The sequence below is a fragment of the Arachis hypogaea genome, chromosome 12, assembly GCF_003086295.3.
Source record: "Arachis hypogaea cultivar Tifrunner chromosome 12, arahy.Tifrunner.gnm2.J5K5, whole genome shotgun sequence".
Lineage (NCBI taxonomy): Eukaryota > Viridiplantae > Streptophyta > Magnoliopsida > Fabales > Fabaceae > Arachis > Arachis hypogaea.
In genome coordinates this window covers 35,985,306-36,004,309 of record NC_092047.1, presented here as the reverse complement: position 1 = coordinate 36,004,309, position 19,004 = coordinate 35,985,306, and the positions used below count along the sequence as shown (strand labels likewise).

The 19,004-nt window shown below is 37.8% G+C and overlaps 2 non-coding genes across 2 annotated transcripts; both read right to left on the bottom strand.

Moving 5' to 3' along the window:
- Positions 1-8,278: 8,278 nt before the first annotated feature.
- On the bottom strand, positions 8,279-8,386 carry LOC112732173 (small nucleolar RNA R71). Its single transcript, XR_003167909.1, has one exon. It is a non-coding gene; the product is annotated as a small nucleolar RNA R71 (small nucleolar RNA).
- Positions 8,387-18,607: 10,221 nt separating this feature from the next.
- LOC112732124 (small nucleolar RNA R71) lies at positions 18,608-18,715 on the bottom strand. The gene has a single exon (XR_003167861.1). It is a non-coding gene; the product is annotated as a small nucleolar RNA R71 (small nucleolar RNA).
- Positions 18,716-19,004: the final 289 nt, after the last annotated feature.

Sequence of the window (19,004 nt, the reverse complement as noted above, 5' to 3'; positions counted from 1 at the left end):
TGTCAAAGCTCTGCCCAAAAGCTTAGAAAGAGAATAAAGGGACAAACTTGGATGATATACATGCAAGCACAAATATCCAAAAACTCAATTATTGTAAAAGGCATTTCCACTTAAAAGGGTCATAGGAAAGAAGAAGAGAATTAAAGAAGGAATACCAGTGCTGTAGGGGCTCTCAACTTTAACTTGGGAACTCAGACAAACTCCCATGCTAGAAACAGGTTCCTCAATTACTGAATCCTTGTTTGTTATGTGAAGATTACAATCAAAAAAGCTGAGAACTCAAGTTAAGGTCCAGCACAACTGCATAAACAAACAAACAAACAACCATGAAAGGTGGACTGAATACAGAATAAGAAACAAGAAAAGATCTGAGGCCAAGAACCTGATGGGGAAATGCATTAGGACCCAGTTCTATTTTCCTTTTAACTTCAACCTTTATGGACCCCCATCCCTTCAATTTTAATTAATGCCTACAAGCTATAATGCCACTACAATTTACAAGCAATAAGTACACTAACTACACTAAATTGTTCAAAAACACAAACTACACTAACTCTATACAATCAATATACACACAAATTTTGCCAAAAATAAAACAGTAAAAACAAATTGAGAATTTGTTTGTCAGGACTCTATTATAAATATTTTAAATATTTTTTAGTATAAATAAATTATTTTTTAACAAATAAATTTTATTGGTAATTATTCACTAAATCAATGTGAACGCATTCTCTATTCTTTCCAAAACAAGGTGATGAAAGTTAGATATCATGTCACATAAAGGTAACCCTTTAACTCTATCAGCTTTAAAGTTTAAATAGCACTTTACTAAGTGATTAGTTGATTACTATTCAACCAATGTGTAGGCAACTAGGCATTAGGATTTACATTTCTGACCCATGAAACTCACCATGCTTTTGTAATTAGTCCAGATATAGCAACTGTGCAAGATCACATGGCTTGTAATTAATATTTAATAATACACACAAATTGATTATTACAAGAGTATTCTATGAAGTTTAAAGATATTGATGCCATTCAGCTATTATAGCGAAAAATCAACCTATCTCACCAACTGAATTATTCTTATGAAAGTCTATATATCCACCAAACAAATATTGGATAAAGGTACCGGCATCAGAATAAGAATTGGGTACAGAAAAAAATCCAAATATGTTCAACTATAGTAATAAATCCATTCATATGCTTCCTTTTTTCCCTACCAATTTATACAGTAACATGACCATGTTGTTCCTACCAGGGATAATCGTAGGTTGAACAAAAAATGATAAAAAAATAACCCCATGAAGGTAGGTACTCTTAGAAGAGAGTATGGTGAGTATAGTGCTGCTTCTGCATGCATCATAGGAAATGAATATATACATGTAGAGATGATAAAAGTGAGAACAAAGTTTAGATCCATGCATAAGATAAATTAAGGACTGATATCAAAATTAATTATGTATGTCAAGAGGAGCAAGCAAGCAATCAGTTAAACTTGCATTGGTGACAGAATTAGAGTGGTTCAGTGAGTGATTCTAACGAAATTCCACTTCTATGGAGACAATCCAGCCTGGCAAATAGATCTTCTTTCTTATTCTACTATATTATATATATAGTTGGCCTGGGTCAAACGTCAGATATCACATGTATGTTAATCCAATACAATAAGTAGACAGAACATGTCAATGTGTGAAAATTGGAGTAGATAGAACCTGGAACTTGCATTTAGAGACCAAAAACATGTGTGTAGGTCAAGCCTCAACATTTTCATTGGTCTTAAAATATTCAACATATAAATGGAAAGAATCTTTTGACAATAACAGAACCTAACCACTCAATTATACATGATTATGCTTTAAATTTTTCCCTCCTCAACTGTTTTTTTCCTTTCAATTAGGCAGAATTAAGATAAGAACAGCCTAAACATAAGATAAGATCTAATGATCCATACGGATATATGGGCTAGCTAGATGATTTTACATTGTTTCAGCAGTGCTGAACACACTTTAATTATTACTTTAATATTGTAGGTTATTCGAGCTTATCTACAACTTACTACAATTACAGAAATGATCATTTTTTTATGCACTCATGAATCATGATTATATTGCTGAAAAAGGAGTATTCTCGTATGGTTGATTAATATGGAGTAGGAGGAAGAAGGTGATTCTTAACCAAAGACCAAGACTCTTGCAAGTTTTCTTTAACCCATAGAAGCTGAAAAGTTTAGAATACTTTGGAAAATGAGTTCATAAAAGAGAGAATGATTCTTAAAACTATAGATGATGTAACAATAAATCATGTGAACCAACTGCATTGAGCAAAATGTAACCAGTTCAGTAGCTGGGAATGTAAACTTACCCATATCTGATCCATTCCAGGACAAGTTTTCAAATTCAAGGTCATTATCTTCCTCATTGCCAGTGGGTGCTTCAATCACACTAAGAGCAAGTTGCATCCAGCTTCTTTCAACTTTTGAATGAAATCATCAAACCTGTCTTCCAATTGCATAAGGCTATTAGCAAGTTGATTGCAGACACTAACTTCGCCATCCCAGTTCTCGCATAGCCAGAACATTTGCCACACACTTCGCAATACTGAGATGCTCATTGCTCCAACCTGAAACAAGACTGTAAGTTCACCAAACGAGGATTGACTTCCAATTAATTCTCAGGTATGTTTGGTTCGGGTTGAAATTTTTATGGATGAGCTCTGCATATAATTATACACAGCAAACCGTTCCATGAAAATTTCTACACTATCAATAAGAATTTAGAGCTGATGAATTAAGTCACTATCACTTTCATTCAATTTTCTCTTCCCCATTCTAGAAAATTCAAAAAACCATAAATATAAATATCAGATTATCAATAAGTAATTTCCTTTTCCAAATCACCAGAATACAAAATCAAAACTAAATCCAAATTCAAACATCCAAGCAAAGTTATCACGCAATCATTCTACACATAAACAAGTAGACAAAAAAGATCCAAAGAAGAAAGTAGGAATTTACCATATCTTCAACTTCTTGGAATCAGCTTTCTCCAGTGCAGCTTCAGAACCCTTTCTCTTACCATTGAGAGACTTCAAAGCCTCCTTCACAGACTCTGCAACCTCGGTGACACAGCGCTCAGACTCTTCCCTATACTTGGCTACATACTTGTGAGCTTCTCCATCGCCAGCAACCTTCTTACCTTTCTTCATCTGCTTCTTCAGAAACTCCTCCACAACCTTCTCCAGCCACCGCTCCTCCTCCGCTGCCTTCCACTCCTCCAGCTTCTCTCTGCATTCACGTGCCTCAGCCTTCTCCCACTCATGTTCCCGCAAGCGTCAAAATTGTTCATCTTCTTTTTCCCGGCCTATATCGCTGCCCTCAAAGCAGCGATCCGAACCCTCCCATGCCGCCCTTCAGCCGCAGAAGGAGTCGCACTGTCGGGAAGATGTTGCTGCCCTCCGGCGAGCAGATAGCCGAGGAGGAGACGGTAAAAGGCTAATAGCGTAAACGACGAGGAGACGGTAAGAGGCTAATGACGCTGACGTTGTTCGATGCTAGGGCAGAGGCGACGAGGAGACGAGGCGGAGGGGAGGCTAACGGCGCAGCGAGGGCGGTGCTGGTGACGGCGGGGATCTGAGATCTTTCTGGGTTGCCATTTATGAGAGTGACGGTAAGAGTTGAGAGAGAGAATCCCGATCGAAGCATTTGGATGGCCAAGTTTGAGGGTTATTGGGTTGGGGGTGGGTAATTAGGATTTTTTTTTATAAAAAAACTTTTGGCCACGCTTTTAAAGCGTGCCAAAAGAGTACCAGGATATGGCCACGCTTTATAAACGCTACCATAATGAAACCCTGTTGCCACGCTTTCAAAACGTTTCTGTTTCTCTCTATGGCCACGCTTTTGAAGCGTGGCAGAAAAAAGCGTGGCCATATCTCTAATCAATTGCCACTCTCACAAAAGCATGGCCATTGACCCTTTTCGCCATGCTTTTGAAGCGTGGCAAGAAAAAATATGGCCAAATCTCTATTCAATCGCCACCCTCACAAAAGCGTGGCCATTGACCACTTTTGGCCACGCTTTTAAAGCGTGGCAAAAAAAGCGTGGCCATAGGCCATTTTTCTTGTAGTGATAATGTTTGACACTTTGTCCATTAACAATGAACTTTTTGTCAGAGTCAATATCCTGAAGCTCTACTTAACCATATGGTGACGCACTTGTAATCGCATATGGTCCCTTCCACTGGGATTTTAATTTCCCAAGGAACAATCTGAGCCTAGAGTTAAACAGCAGAACCTTCTGTCCTGGCTCAAAGATTCTATATGACAGCTTTCTGTCATGCCACCTTTTTGCTTTCTCCTTGTAAATTTTAGCATTTTCGAAAGCATTGAGTCTGAACTACTCCAGCTCATTCAACTGGAGTAATCTTTTCTCTCCAGCTACCTTAGCATCAAGGTTTAGAAACCTGGTTGCCCAGTAGGTCTTGTGTTCTAGTTCCACTGGCAGATGACAGGCTTTTCCATATACAAGCTGGTATGGAGAGGTCTGATGAGGGGATAATTTATACGCTTTTTGACATTATTTTTAGGTAGTTTTTAGTATGTTTTAATTAGTTTTTTTATATTTTTATTAGTTCTTAAATAAAAATCACATTTCTGGACTTTACTATGAGTTTGTGTGTTTTATTGTGATTTCAGGTATTTTCTGGCTGAAATTGAGGGACCTGAGCAAAAATCTGATTCAGAGGCTGAAAAAGGACTGCAGATGCTGTTGGATTCTGACCTCCCTGCACTCGAAGTAGATTTTCTGGAGCTATAGAAGCCCAATTGGCGCATTTCAATTGCGTTGGAAAGTAGACATGCTGGGCTTTCCAGCAATATATAATAGTCCATACTTTGCCTGAGATTTGATGGCCCAAACTGGCATTCCAAGTCAGCATAAAATTTCTGGCATCAAAACGCTAGAACTGGCACAAAAGCTGGCGTTTAACTCCAAGAGAAGCCTCTACACGTGAAAGCTTCAATGCTCAGCCCAAGCACACATCAAGTGGGCCCAGAAGTGGATTCTGCATTATTTACTCATTTCTGTAAACCCTAGGCTACTAGTTTTCTATAAATAGGACCTTTTGCTATGGTATTTACACACCTCATGACACTTTACACGTTTCATATTGTATTTCTGATGGCATGAGTCTCTAAACCCCATGGTTGGGGGTGAGGAGCTCTGCTGTGCTTTGATAAATTAATGCAATTACTGCTGTTTTCCATTCAATCACGCTTGTCTCTATTCTAAGATATTCACTCGTACTTCAACTTGATGAATGTGATGATCCCTGACACTCATCACCATTCTCGACCAATGATCGCGCGCCTAACAACCACCTCCGTTCTACCTTAGACTGAGTGCTTATCTCTTAGCCTTCTCATTCAGATCAGAGTCTTCGTGGTATAGGCCAGAATTATTGGTAGCCATTCTTGAGATCCGGAAAGTCTAAACCTTGTCTGTGGTATTCCGAGTAGGATCTGGGAAGGGATGACTGTGATGAGCTTCAAACTCACGAGCGCTGGGCGTAGTGACAGATGCAAAAGGATTAATGGATCCTATTCCAACATAAGTGAGAACCGACAGATGATTAGCCGTGCGGTGACAGCGCATTTGGACCATTTTCACTAAGAGGACGGATGGTAGCCATTGACAACGGTGATCCACCAACATACAGCTTGCCATGGAAGGAGCCATGCGTGCGTGAAGAAGAAGACAGTAGGAAAGCAGAGATTCTAAAGACAGAGCATCTCCAAAACCTCAACCTGTTCTCCATTACTGCATAACAAGTATTTATTTCATGTTCTTTTACTTTTTACAATTAAATCTGAGAATTATTGATATTCTAACTAAGAGTTACAAGATAACCATAGCTTGCTTCAAGCCGACAATCTCCATGGGATCGACCCTTACTCACGTAAGGTATTACTTGGACGACCCAGTGCACTTGCTGGTTAGTTGTGCGGAATTACAAAAGTGTGATTGTAATTTCGTGCACCAAGTTTTTGGCGCCGTTGCCGGGGATTGTTCGAGTTTGGACAACTGACGGTTTATCTCGTTGCTCAGATTAGGTAATTTTATTTTATGTTTAAGCTTTCTACTTTTTATTTTCGAAAAAAAAGAAAAAAATTAATATTCTGTTCTTCAGAGTTTTTAAGAATGAATTCTAGAGTTTCATGATGATCTGTTGAAATCTGGCTGGCTGTAAAGCCATGTATAATCTTTTGGACCGAGGTTTCAACTTATCATCACAAGAGCTTGTTGATTTCTATCAATTTTACTGTTGCAAGTAATGATCTGCTAAAGCTTGGCTGGCCATTGGCCATGTCTAGTATTTTGGACCGAAGCTTTCATTGAAGGCTTGGCTGGCTAGTAAGCCATGTCTAATTCCTAGACCTGAGTTTTAGACTAACATTGCATGATTCCTGGAATTGTCATTAAAAATTTTGAATACCTTATTTTCGCTTTTTCCAATTAATTTTCAAAAAATTACAAAAAAAAAAGTTAATAAAATCTTAAAACCAAAAATATTTTGTGTTTCTTGTATGAGTCTAGTGTCAATTTTTAAGTTTGGTGTCAATTGCATGTCTTTATTCTTCCTGCATTTTTTTGAATATATGCATTATGTTCTTCATTCATCTTCAAGTTGTTCTTGATGATTTCCTTGCTCTGATCTTTAAATTCTCTTGCTTTGTGTGTTTAGTTGTTTCTCATATGAATTCTCAATTTGTTAGTGTCTCTAATATGAAAATTTCTAAGTTTGGTGTCTTGCATGCATTGTTTATTTGATCTTAGTTTTCCATGATTTGTTTCAGTTTGTTGTTTCTCATCATTAAAAAATTCAAAAAAAAATTTTAAAAACTATGTCTTTTCAAGTCAATAATATAGAGAATTGAAGATTCAGAACATTCAGCAGAGAAATTACACAGAAAAAGCTGAGCGTTCAAAACGCCCAAAAGGGTAGTATTTTGGGCGTTAAACGCCAGAATGGATACCATTCTGGGTGTTTAACGCCAGGAGGACACTAGAGGTAAGATTTTGTTTTTAATTCAAATCTTTTTCAAATTTTCATACTTTTTCAAAATCAAATCTTTTTCAAATCATATCTTTTCAATCATATCTTTTCAAAATCAATTTCTTTCCATTTTTTATTTTTTTTTACTATTTTCAAAAATCCTTGCTACAATTAATGATTTAATTCAAAATTTTCAAGTTGTTACTTGCCTATTAAGAAAGGATCAAATTTTGAATTTTAGAATCATATCTTTTAAATTTCTTGTTAGCCAATTCATTAATTTAAAAAAAATCAAATCTTTTTAATTGATTGTCAATCATATCTTTTTGAAAACCATATTTTCTCAATCACATCTTTTTCAAAATTTATTTTCAATCATATCTTTTTTATTTTTAATTTCAAAATCTTTTTTCAAAACCACTTAACTACTTTCTCAATTTCAATTTTCGAAAATCATCAGCCATTTTTAAAAAAAGAAAAAAATTTTGTTTTTGAAAATTCTTCTCCTCTTCTCACATCCTTCTATTTAAGGACTAACACTCCTCCTCTATCAGCAATTCAGACCCTTCCTCTCTAAAGTTTGAATTCTCTCCTCTCTACCTCCTCCTTCTATTCTTCTTTTCCTCTGACACCTCAAGGAATCTCTATACTGTGACATAGAAGATTCCATACTTTTCTCTTCTCTCTTTCATATGAGTAGGAGAAAGGACAAGGGCATTCTTGTTGAAGCTGATCCTGAACCTGAAAGGACCTTGAAGAGAAAGCTAAGAGAAGCTAAAGCACAACTCTCTAGAGAGGACCTAACAGAAATTTTCAAACAAGAAGAAGCCATGGCAGCCGAAAACAACAACAATGCAAGGAATGTGCTTGGTGACTTTACTGCACCTACTCCCGACTTCTATGGGAGAAGCATCTCTATCCCTGCCATTGGAGCAAACAAATTTGAGCTTAAGCCTCAATTAATTTCTCTAATGCAACAGAATTGTAAGTTTCATGGACTTCCATTAGAAGATCCTCATCAGTTCTTAGCTGAATTCTTGCAAATCTGTGATACTGTAAAGACCAATGGGGTTGATCCTGAGGTCTACAGACTTATGCTCTTCCCTTTTGCAGTAAGAGACAGAGCTAGGATATGGTTGGACTCACAACCAAAAGAAAGCTTGAACTCTTGGGAAAAGCTAGTCAATGCCTTTTTGGCAAAGTTCTTTCCACCTCAAAAATTGAGTAAGCTTAGAGTGAAAGTCTAAACCTTCAGACAGAAGGAAGGTGAATCCCTCTATGAAGCTTGGGAAAGATACAAGCAATTGATCAGATGGTGTCCTTCTGACATGCTTTCAGAATGGAGCATCATAGGTATCTTCTATGATGGTCTATCTGAACTATCCAAGATGTCATTGGACAGCTCTGCCAGAGGATCTCTTCATCTGAAGAAGACGCCTACAGAAGCTCAGGAACTCATTGAAATGGCTGCAAATAACCAATTTATGTACACTTCTGAAAGGAATCCTGGGAATAATGGGACAAATCAGAAGAAAGGAGTTCTTGAGATTGATGCTCTGAATGCCATATTGGCTCAGAACAAAATATTGACTCAGCAAGTCAATAGGATTTCTCAGAGTCTGTCTGGCATGCAAGCAGCAACAGGCAGTACCAAAGAAGCCTCATCTGAAAAAGAAGCTTATGATCCTGAGAATCCAGCAACGGAAGAGGTGAATTACATGAGAGAACCTTATGAAAACACCTATAATCCTTCATGGAAAAATCATCCAAATCTCTCATGGAAGGACCAACAGAGGCCTCAACAAAGCTTCAACAACAGTAATGGTGGAAGAAATAGGTTTAGCAATAGCAAGCCTTTTTCATCATCTTCTCAACAACAGACAGAGAATTCTAAGCAGAGCCACTCTGACTTAGCAACCATAGTCTCTAATTTAATTAAGACCACTCAAAGTTTCATGACTCAAACAAGGTCCTCCATTAGAAATTTGGAGGCACAAGTGGGTCAGCTGAGTAAGAAAGTTACTAAACTCCCTCCTAGTACTCTCCCAAGCAATACAGAAGAGAATCCAAAAAGAGAGTGCAAGGCCATCAACATAACCCACACGGTCGAACCTGGAGAGGAGGAAGAGGCAGTGATCTCCACTGAGGAAGACCTTAATGGACGTCCACTGGCCTCCAAAGAGTTCCCTAATGAGGAACCATGAGAATCTGAGGCTCATACAGAGACCATAGAGATTCCATTGAATTTACTTCAGCCATTCATGAGTTCTGATGAGTATTCTTCCTCTGAAGAGGATGAAGATGTTACTGAAGAGCAAGTTGCTAAGTACCTTGGAGCAATCATGAAGCTAAATGCCAAGTTATTTGGTAATGAGACTTGGGAGGATGAACCCCCCTTGCTCACTAAAGAACTGGATGACTTGACTTGGCAGAGATTACCTCAGAAGAGACAGGATCTTGGGAAGTTCTCAATACCTTGTACCATAGGCACCATGACCTTTGAGAAAGCTCTGTGTGACCTGGGGTCAAGTATAAACCTCATACCTCTCTCTGTAATGGAGAAGCTAGGGATCCTTGAGGTACAAGATGTAAGAATCTCACTAGAGATGGCAGACAATTCAAGAAAACAGGCTTATGGACTTGTAGAGGATGTCTTGGTAAAGGTTGCAGACCACTACATCCCTGCTGATTTCATAATCCTAGACACTGGGAAGTGTATGGATGAATCCATCATCCTTGGCAGACCCTTGCTAGCCACAGCAAAAGCTGTGATCGATGTTGACAGAGGAGAATTGGTCCTTCAAGTGAATGAGGACTCCTTTGTGTTTAAGACTCAATGTTCTCCTTCTGTAACCATGGAGAGGAAGCATGAAAAGCTTCTCTCAATACAGAGTCAAACAAAACCCCCATACTCAAACTGTAAGTTTGGTATTGGGAGGCTACAACCAAACTCTAAGTTTGGTGTTGAGAGGCTCCAACCCTGCTCTGATTATCTGTGAGGCTCCATGAGAGCCCACTGACAAGCTATTGACATTAAAGAAGCACTTGTTGGGAGGCAACCCTATTTTATTATATCTATTTATTTTCTATTACTATTTTATGTTTTCTGTAGGTTGATGATCATGTGAAGTCATAAAAATAACTAAAAAAGTAAAAACAGAATGAAAAGTAGCATTAAAAACAGCACACCCTGGAGGATGAGCTTACTGGCATTTAAACGCCAGTAAGGGTAGCAGAATGGGCGTTAAACGCCCAGTCTGGCACCATTCTGGTCATTTAACGCCAGAAATGGGCACCAGACTGGCGTTTAACGCCAGAAAAGGGCACCAAGCTGGCGTTAAACGCCAGAAAGGGAAGAAAAGCTGGCGTTAAATGCCAGAAATGGGCAGCAACCTGGCGTTTAATGCCAGGATTGGCACTCAAAAGGGCGTTTACATGCCAGAATGGTGCAGGGATGAGAAATCCTTGGCACCTCAGGATCTGTGGACCCCACAGGATACCCACCGACCTCAACTCAATCTCTCTCTTCTTCATACATTCCAATAACACCCTTCCCCAAATACTCTTCCCCATCACCTCTTAACCATTCACACCTCTCCATCTCCTCCATTTTCTTCTTCTTCTCCTCCCTTCGTTCTTCTTTTGCTCGAGGACGAGCAAACCTTCTAAGTTTGGTGTGGAAAAAGCATTGCTTTTTATGTTTCCATAACTATTTATGGCACCTAAGGCCGGAGAAACCTCTAGAAAGAGGAAAAGGAACGCAAAAGCTTCCACCTCCGAGTCATGGGAAATGGGGAGATTCATCTCAAAAGCCCATCACTAAGAAAAGGATGGAGCAAACAAGAGATCCCACTCATGGACCTCAACAAGAGCATTCCACTATCCTCCATGAAATTAGAGAGGACCAAAAGGCCATGAGAGAGAAGTAACAAAGGCAAGGAAGAGACATAGAGGAGCTAAAGCACTTCATAAGATCCTCAAGAGGAAGAACAAGCCGCCATCACTAAGGTGGACCCGTTCTTTAATCTCCTTGCTCCTATTTTTCTGTTTTTCGAAAATTATGCTTTATGTTCTATCTATGTTTGTGTCTTTATCACATGATCATTAGTGTCTTAGTGTCTATGACTTAAAGCTATGAATGTCCTATGAATCCATCACCTTTCTTAAAATGAAAAATATTTTCTGAAAAAGAAAAAAAAGTACGTGAATTTCGAATTTTAAAATAGTGTAATTATTTTGATGTGGTGGCAATGCTTTTTGTCTTTCTGAATGAATGCTTGAACAGTGCATATTTTTGGATTTGTTGTTTATGAATGTTAAAATTATTGGCTCTTGAAAGAATAATGGAAAAAGGAGGAATGTTATTGATAATCTGAAAAATCATAAAAATGATTCTTGAAGCAAGAAAAAGCAGTGAATACAAAGCTTGCGAAAAAAAGAGAAAAAAGAAAAATAAAGAAAAAGAAAAAGCAAGCAGAAAAAGCCAATAGCCCTTTAAACCAAAAGGCAAGGGTAAAATAAAAAGGATCCAAGGCTTTGAGCATCAGTGGACAGGAGGGGCTACAGGAATAAAATCCTGGCCTAAACGGCTAAACCAAGCTGTCCCTAACCATGTGCTTGTGGCGTGAAGGTGTCAAGTGAGAAGCTTGAGACTGAGCGGTTAAAGTCGTGGTCCAAAGCAAAAAGAGTGTGCTTAAGAGCATTGGACACCTCTAATTGGGGACTCTAGTAAAGCTGAGTCACAATCTGAAAAGGTTCACCCAGTTATGTGTCTGTGGCATTTATGTATCCAGTGGTAATACTGGAAAACAAAATGCTTAGGATCACGGCCAAGACTCATAAAGTAGCTGTGTTCAAGAATCAACATACTGAACTAGGAGAATCAATAACACTATCTGAATTCTGAGTTCCTATAGATGCCAATCATTCTGAACTTCAAAGGATAAAGTGAGATGCCAAAACTGTTCAGAAGCGAAAAGCTAATAGCCCCGCTCATCTAATTAAGACTGATCTTCATATATGTTTTTGGAATTCATTGTATATTCTATTCTTTTTATCCTACTTTGTTTTTAGTTGCTTGGGGACAAGCAACAATTTAAGTTTGGTGTTGTGATGAGGGGATAATTTATACGCTTTTTGGCATTGTTTTTAGGTAGTTTTTAGTATGTTTTAATTAGTTTTATTATATCTTTATTAGTTTTTAAATAAAAATCACATTTCTGGACTTTACTATGAGTTTGTGTGTTTTTCTGTGATTTCAAGTATTTTCTGGCTGAAATTGAGGGACCTGAGCAAAAATCTGATTCAGAGGCTGAAAAAGGACTACAGATGCTGTTGGATTCTGACCTCCCTGCACTCGAAGTGGATTTTCTGGAGCTATAGAAGCCCAATTGGCACCTCTCAATTGCGTTGGAAAGTAGACATTCTGGGCTTTCCAACAATATATAATAGTCCATACTTTGCCTGAGATTTGATGGCCCAAACCGGCATTCCAAGTCAGCATAAAATTTCTGGCGTCAAAACGCCAGAACTAGCACAAAAGCTGGCGTTTAACTCCAAGAGAAGCCTCTACACGTGAAAGCATCAATGCTCAGCCCAAGCACACACCAAGTGGGTCTGGAAGTGGATTCTGCATCATTTACTCATTTCTGTAAACCCTAGGCTACTAGTTTTCTATAAATAGGACCTTTTGCTATGGTATTTACACACCTCATGACACTTTACACGTTTCATATTGTATTTCTGATGGCATGAGTCTCTAAACCCCATGTTTGGGGGTGAGGAGCTCTGCTGTGTTTTGATGAATTAATGTAATTACTGTTGTTTTCCATTCAACCACGCTTGTCTCTATTCTAATATATTCACTCGTACTTCAACTTGATGAATGTGATGATCCATGACACTCATCACCATTCTCGACCTATGAACGCGTGCCTGACAACCACCTCCGTTCTACCTTAGACTGAGTGCTTATCTCTTAGCCTTCTGATTCAGATCAGAGTCTTCATGGTATAGGCTAGAATTATTGGTAGCCATTCTTGAGATCCAGAAATTCTAAACCTTGTCTGTGGTATTTTGAGTAGGATCTGGGAAGGGATGACTATGACGAACTTCAAACTCACGAGTGTTGGGCGTAGTGATAGACGCAAAAGGATCAATGGATCCTATTCCAACATAAGTGAGAACCGATAGATGATTAGCCGTGTGGTGACAGCGCATTTGGACCATTTTAACTGAGAGGACGGATGGTAGCTATTGACAACGGTGATCCACCAACATACAACTTGCCATGGAAGGAGCCATGCGTGCGTGAAGAAGAAGACAGTAGGAAAGCAGAGATTCTAAAGACAGAGCATCTCCAAAACCTCAACCTGTTCTCCATTATTGCATAACAAGTATTTATTTCATGTTCTTTTACTTTTTACAATTAAATCTGAGAATTATTGATATCCTGAGTAAGAGTTACAAGATAACCATAGCTTGCTTCAAGCCAACAATCTCCGTGGGATCGACCCTTACTCACGTAAGGTATTACTTGGACGACCCAGTGCACTTGCTGGTTAGTTGGCGGAATTACAAAAGTGTGATTGTAATTTCGTGCACCAAGGTCCCTATAGGAGTCTTGAATGCGGTTCTGTATACCCACAGAGCATCATCCAGGCTTATTGCCCAATCCTTTCTACTGTTGCTTACAGTCTGCTCCAGGATTCGTTTTAGTTCTCTATTTGAGACTTCAGCCTGCCCATTTGTCTGTGGGTGATATGGAGTTGCCATTTTATGGTTAATTCCATATCGGACCAGAGCAGGGTCAAGCTGTTTATTGCAGAAATAAGTGCCTCCATCACTGATCAGTATCCTAGGGACACCGAACCTGCTGAAGATATGCTTCTGGAGGAACTTCATCACTGTCTTAGTATTATTAGTGGGTGTTGCAATTGCCTCCACCCATTTAGATACATAGTCTACTGCCACCAAAATATAAGTGTTTGAGTATGATGGTGGGAAAGGCCCCATGAAGTCAATACCCCATACATCAAACAACTCAATCTCTAAGATCCCTTGTTGAGGCATGGCATAACCGTGAGGCAGATTACCAACTCTCTGGCAACTGTCATAGTTACATACAAACTCTCGGGAGTCTTTATAGAGAGTAGGCCAGTAAAAGCCACACTGGAGAACCTTGGTGGCTGTTCGCTCACCTCCGAAATGTCCTCCATACTGTGATCCAAGGCAATGCCATAGGATCTTCTGTGCCTCTTCTCTAGGCACACATATACGGATCATTTCGTCTGCACACCTCTTAAAGATATATGGTTCATCCCACAAGTAGTACTTTACATCAGTAATCAATTTTTTTGTTTGTTGCTTACTGTACTCTTTGGGTATAAATCTCACAGCTTTATAGTTTGCAATATCTGCAAACCATGGTACTTCCTGAATGGCAAAGAGATGCTCATCCGGAAAGGTTTCAGAGATCTCAGTAGGAAGGAGGAAAGCTCCTGCTACTGGTTCTATCCGGGACAAGTGATCAGCTACTTGGTTCTCTGTCCCCTTTCTGTCTCTTATTTCTATATCAAACTCTTGCAAAAGCAGCACCCATCTTATGAGTCTGGGTTTTGAATCCTGCTTTGTGAGGAGATATTTTAGAGCATCATGGTCAGTGTACACAATCACTTTTGATCCTACTAAATAAAATTTAAACTTGTCAATGGCATAAACCACTGCAAGAAACTCTTTTTCTGTGGTTGTGTAATTCTTCTATGCATCATTCAGAACACGGCTAGCATAGTGAATGACGTGCAAAAGTGATGAGCGGATAATTTATACGGTTTTTGGCATTGTTTTTACATAGTTTTCAGTATAATTTAGTTAGTTTTTAGTATATTTTTATTAGTTTTTAATTAAAATTCACATTTCTGGACTTTACTATAAGTTTGTGTGTTTTTTTGTGATTTCAGGTATTTTTTGGCTGAAATTGAGGGACTTGAGCAAAAATCAGATTCAGAGGTTGAAGAAGGACTGCAGATGCTATTGGATTCTGACCTCCCTGCACTCAAAGTAGATTTTCTGGAGCTACAGAACTCCAAATGGTGCGCTCTCAATTGCGTTGGAAGGTAGACATCCAAAGCTTTCCAGAAATATATAATAGTCCATACTTTGCCCGAGTTTAGACGACGCAAGCTGGCGTTCAACGCCAGTTCCATGCTGCATTCTGGAGTTAAACGCCAGAAACAGGTTGCAAAGTGGAGTTAAACGCCAGAAACAGGTTACAAACTGGCGTTCAACTCCAAGAGAAGCCTCTACATGTGTAAATCTCAATGCTCAGCCCAAGCACACACCAAGTGGGCCCCAGAAGTGGATTTCTGCATCATTTACTCATTTCTGTAAACCCTAGTAACTAGTTTAGTATAAATAGGACTTTTTACTATTGTATTTACATCTTCAGTTTCATCTTTAGATCATGTTTGGGGGCTGGCCATTCGGCCATGCCTGGACCATTATCACTTATGTATTTTCAAACGGTAGAGTTTTTACACACCATAGATTAAGGTGTGGAGCTCTGCTGTTCCTCATGAATTAATACAAAGTACTACTGTTTTTCTATTCAATTCAAGCTTATTCCTTCTCTAAGATATCCATTCGCACCCAAGAACATGATGAATGTGATGATTATGTGACGCTCATCATCATTCTCACCTATGAATGCGTTCCTGACAAACACTTCCGTTCTACATGCAAACAAGCTAGAATGAGTATCTCTTAGATATCTAATACAGGGGACCGAGTCCGAGATATTAGAATCTTCTTGAGATCCGGAAAGTCTAAACCTTGTCTGTGGTATTCCGAGTAGGATCTGGGAAGGGATGGCTGTGACGAGCTTCAAACTCGCGAGTGCTGGGCGTAGTGACAGACGCAAAAGGATAGTAAATCCTATTCCAGTTTGATCGAGAATCGACAGATGATTAGCCATGCAGTGACAGCGCATAGGACCATTTTCACAGAGAGGATGGGATGTAGCCATTGACAACGGTGATGCCCTACATAAAGCTTGCCATGGAAAGGAGTAGGAATGGTTGGATGAAGACAGCAGGAAAGTAGAGGTTCAGAGGAACGAAAGCATCTCGATACGCTTATCTGAAACTCTCACCAATGATTTACATAAGTATCTCTATCATATTTTAATTATCTTTTAGTATACTATAATCTCTTAATACATTTGAATCCGCCTGACTGAGACTTACAAGGTGACTATAGCTTGCTTCAAGCCGACAATCTCCGTGGGATCGACCCTTACTCACGTAAGGTTTATTACTTGGATGACCCAGTGCACTTGCTGGTCAGCTGTGCGAAGTTGTGATAAAGAATTAAGATTATGAATGTGCGTATAAAGTTTTCAGCGCCGTTACCAAGGAATGGAATCGTCACGATTTTTGCGCACCAAGTTTTTGGTGCCGTTGCCGGGGATTGTTCGAGTTTGGACAACTAACGGTTTATCTTGTTGCTCAGATTAGGTAATTTTATTTTAATTTTAAGCTTTTTATTTCTTATTTTCGAAAAATACAAAAAAAATATTTCTTCTTTTTCGTTTTTTCCAAAATAATTTTCGAAAAAAAAAAACCAAAAAAATTAACAAAATCATAAGATCAAAAATATTTTTGTGTTTCTTGTTTGAGTCTAGAGTCAAGTTTTACGTTTGGTGTCAATTGCATCTTTTTAATTTTCTAAAAATTATTTTCGAAAATTTCATGCATTATATTCTTCATGATCTTCAAGTTGTTCTTGGCTAGTCTTCTTGTTTGATCTTCATATTTTCTTGTTTTGTGTCTTTTCTTGTTTTTCATATGCATTTTCAATTTGTTAATGTCTAAAGAATAAAAATTTTTAAGTTTGGTGCCTTCCATGTTTTCTTTTCTTGAAAATTTTTCAAAAATTAGTTCTTGGTGTTCATCTTGACATTCAAAGTGTTCTTGGTGTTCATCTTGACATTCATAGGTTCTTGCATGCATCACATGTTTTTATCTAAAATTTTCATGCATTGAGTCTTTGGATTGTTTTTCTCTTTCTTTAATAAAATTCAAAAATAAAAAAAATATTTTTTCCTTTTTCACTCATAAATTTTCGAAAATTTGAGTTGACTTTTTCAAAATTTTTTAAAATTTAGTTGTTTCTTATGAGTCAAATCAAATTTTCAATTTCAAAATTCTATCTTTTTCAAATCTTTTTCAAAAATCAAATCTTTTTCATTTTCCTTTATGATTTTCGAAAATTTCAAAATTGATTTTCAAAAATCTTTTTCTTATTTTTATTTCATATTTTTGAAATTAATACTAACAATTAATGTGATTGATTCAAAAATGTTAAGTTTGTTACTTGCCTAGTAAGAAAAGTTCAATCTTTAAATTTTAAAATCATATCTTTTTAGTTTCTTGTTAGTCAAGTAATCAACTTTAATTTTCAAAATCAAATCTTTTTAAATTTCTTTTTCAAATCCTTTTCAAAATGATTTTCAATCATATCTCTCAATCATATCTTTTTCAAAATCAATTTCAAAATCTTTTCTAACTTCTTATCTTTTTCAAAAACAATTTTCAATTCTTTTTCAATCAATCTTATCTTTTTGTTTCAATCATATCTTTTTCAAAACTACCTAACTAATTTTCTCTCTAATTTTCGAAAATCACCTTCCTCTTTTTCAAAATTCCTTTTTAATTAACTAATTATTTTAATTTTTAATTTTAATTTTATTTTTTTCTAACTTTCGAATTTTATTTTAATTTCAAATTAAAAACAAAAATATTTTTATTTTAATTTGTTTAATTTTCGAAATTCCCTCTCTCTCATCTCCTTCTAATTATTTATTTATTTACTAACACTTCTCTTCATCCCAAAATTCGAACCCTCTCTTCCTCTTGGTGTTCGAATTTTCCTTCTTACATTCTTCTCTTCTTATACTCACATAAAGGAATCTCTATACTGTGACATAGAGGATTCCATATTTTCTTTTGTGTTCTCTTCTTTTTCATATGAGCAGGAACAAGGATAAGAACATTTTTGTTGAAGCTGATCCTGAACCTGAAAGGACTCTAAAGAGAAAGCTAAGGGAAGCTAAAGCACAACTCTCTGGAGAAAATCTGACAGAATTTTTCGAAAAAGAAGACAACATGGCCGAAAATAATAATAATGCAAGGAAGATGCTTGGTGACTTTACTGCACCAAATTCCAATTTACATGGAAGAAGCATCTCAATTCCTGCCATTGGAGCAAACAACTTTGAGCTTAAACCTCAATTAGTTTCTCTGATGCAATAGAACTGCAAGTTTCATGGACTTCCATCTGAAGATCCTTTTCAGTTCTTAACTGAATTCTTACAGATCTGTGATACTGTTAAGACCAATGGGGTTGATCCCGAGGTCTACAGGCTTATGCTTTTCCCATTTGCTGTAAGAGACAGAGCTAGAATATGGTTGGACTCTCAACCCAAGGATAGCCTGAACTCTTGGGATAAGTTGGTCACAACTTTCTTAGCCAAGTTCTTTCCTCCTCAAAAGCTTAGCAAGCTTAGAGTGGATGTTCAAACCTTCAGACAAAAGGAAGGTGAATCCCTCTATGAAGCTTGGGAGAGATATAAGGAACTGACCAAAAGGTGTCCTTCTGACATGCTTTCAGAATGGATCATCCTGGATATATTCTATGATGGTCTATCTGAGTTATCAAAGATGTCACTGGATCATTCTGCAGGTGGATCCATTCACCTAAAGAAAAAACCTGCAGAAGCTCAAGAACTCATTGACATGGTTTCAAATAACCAGTTCATGTACACTTCTGAAAGGAATCCTGCGAATAATGGGACGCCCATGAGGAAGGGAGTTCTTGAAATTGATACTCTGAATGCCATATTGGCTCAGAATAAAATATTGACTCAGCAAGTCAATATGATCTCTCAGAGTCTGA